This window comes from Teleopsis dalmanni, chromosome 2 (assembly GCF_002237135.1).
Source record: "Teleopsis dalmanni isolate 2A chromosome 2, ASM223713v2, whole genome shotgun sequence".
Taxonomy (NCBI): domain Eukaryota; kingdom Metazoa; phylum Arthropoda; class Insecta; order Diptera; family Diopsidae; genus Teleopsis; species Teleopsis dalmanni.
Genome location: NC_051847.1, coordinates 204469200 through 204471758, shown reverse-complemented (window position 1 = coordinate 204471758; position 2559 = coordinate 204469200). Strand labels below are relative to the sequence as shown.

General features: G+C 29.1%; 1 long non-coding RNA gene across 1 annotated transcript; it reads right to left on the bottom strand.

The window, feature by feature from the left end:
* Window positions 1-742: 742 nt before the first annotated feature.
* On the bottom strand, window positions 743-2358 carry LOC119681968. The gene is made up of 5 exons (XR_005252544.1): window positions 1781-2358; window positions 1627-1713; window positions 1277-1556; window positions 988-1214; window positions 743-917 (listed from the first exon to the last, which is right to left on the bottom strand). It is a non-coding gene; the product is annotated as an uncharacterized LOC119681968 (long non-coding RNA).
* Window positions 2359-2559: the final 201 nt, after the last annotated feature.

The window sequence follows — 2559 nt, the reverse complement described above, 5'->3', positions numbered from 1 at the left end:
ATTAAATACAAGAAATAATTCTAAGACCACTGATGATGAGTATTTGGCAATACTCGAAATAGCTGTATGATCAGCCAAAAATTCAATTAATTAAAAATAATATAAAATGAATTTATGTTGTTGTAGTTTACTACTTTACTACTTTTCACAACCTCTCTACCAAATACAAATGTTTCTATTAAGATAAATAGATACTTCCGGCATGACTGACGTTAAATTACAACTACAAGAAAAATAATACAAAATACCATTACGATGGATTTTAAAAATAAAATACGAACAAATATCAACAAAACGAGTAATTTTATACTAAAAATAAACATATTTTTCTTGTTTTATTTCATTTCTAATATAGGTCAATATAGCCAGATTTCAAGACCTTAACATAAGGCATCTTCTTTTTAAAGGTGGCGTAAAAATTAAGAGAGAGACCCTTAAATTACAAATGGACATGAGATATTTATCTCAGCACAAACTATAAGTTCCATAAAAAGATTAATTCAGATTAATTAAGATTAATATTTATACACTGCCTCTCTACCTTCCTTTTCTCTTCGCACTACGCTTTTATAATATTACTCGAACTCCCATCTCTTGTGAATCGAGAGTAAGCAAAAAAGTTCAAGAACTTTTAATTTAACAGGAAAATTTTACATTTATTGTAAAAATAAATGTCTCACTTTTGTACAAATACAATTAATTTAGAAATGTCTTTATAAAAGTTATTAAAAAAATAAAATTATAACAAAAATTTTGGTTTAATAAGAAAAAAATTAATGTTTTTAACAATCAAACATTAGACGCAAGTACAATTGCGTAAGAACCCTCCTGGGTCCCCTAACTATGTGCAAAGATAACGGCCGTTTTTCTTCGTCGTCATGGCATCAGTTATCCAGTCAACTTGCGTTATTAGATACCTTTAATTTTAAATTACATTAGCTTTGTTAGAATAAGCAATTAAAAAAAATTATTTAATATATAACTTACATAGCGGTTCTATTAGTGGTTTTAACTAGGAATATAATATATTATATTATTTCCCGTCCAATTCAAATTTATTTTCCCACTTGGAACTCTTAGGCTTATATAATACCTAGTTGCGGTTATACTCCTTATATCGGAACCATGAATAGTTATCATTACCTCACAAATTCTCCTCCTCTTCCAATTCTACATGCCATGTCAGAGAAGAAATGAGTCCCTACATATGATACCTACATAACGTTATATAAAATTTATCTGAAGAATTATACAAATCAACATTATAAATAATTACCATCATGCTCCGATCTTCTATTGGTATATAATTTCTAAGAAAACTTAGAAATCTTAAGCTTGATATAATAAGTAATCGTATTTCTATTAGGAATAGAATTCATTAAGTAATTTTCAGTCCAATAACAACTTCTGTCACGAAAGAGTTGTAGGCATACATAATACACTTCAGGATATGATATTTACATCGGAACCACAAATAATTAACATCATTCCCTAAATTCTCCTATTCCTAATTTACACCTCATGTCAAAGATGGAATACATCCTCCACAAAATAGTCTGTACGTTATACAATATTTTTGTAAATTATATCTTTAAAATTATACGAATAAAAATTATGAATAATTACCACAATGCCTTCGATTTTGTATTAAAATGAAGTTTATAGAAAATAGTCATCAACAATAGGTCGATAGATTTCCTTTTTAGTTATAATCTTCAAAAAAATATATGAATTATAATAGATTTAAAGTAAAATTAAAAACTTAACATGTTATACTTACCCAGTTTTGACCATTATTATGGAGGATCATGAGGTGAATAGCACATGATATGCATGTTTAGGATTTTTTCTTCCAGAAGGGTACCGGTTTTTTCCTAGGTCTTCCTCTTTTACGAGGAGCTGCTTTCAACTTATCCTTCGGCTTCTTCAAATTCACTTTCTTCTGAATGTTTACCGATTCTGAGTCCAAACTGGATGCATCATCCAAAGAAGCTTGACCTGTATTATCACTGAACACCGAATACACACTGATCCTTTCCTTTAAATCAACTTCGTTAGAACTAGGTGAAAGTGAGGGTGAAGGTGCAGCAATTGGTGTATTTTTCTTTTTCAGTTCCTGATGCCAGATCTTCAAGCTTTTTTGATGAGCATCGCGATAGTTTCTAATTTCCCTCTTTAACTCGCGTACTAGCTCATTTTCTTCGTTAAATCGCCTTCTGATTTCCTTTTTAAAATCCTTCAACATATAACGCACAGACATATCACTACTGGCTGCGTCCTTTAAGTTTTTAGAACGCGTCATCTTCACAAATTTATAATACACAAAAATTTTGGAAATCAATATTAAATTTTTTTTTCCTTTAATTTTGAGGTTGACTGTAACTCAAATTATTTTTAAATGCCAAACAAGATATATAATTTTAGTTGAAACCAAATATCGCCTACTTTATGAAATACTTTGAAAATAAATAAATTTTCGTATAAGTACGCTCAACCCTTTTACCATGTTTTCTTTAAGAACTTTTCTGTAGTTAGTTTGGGTTTATAAATGTAGTTGAA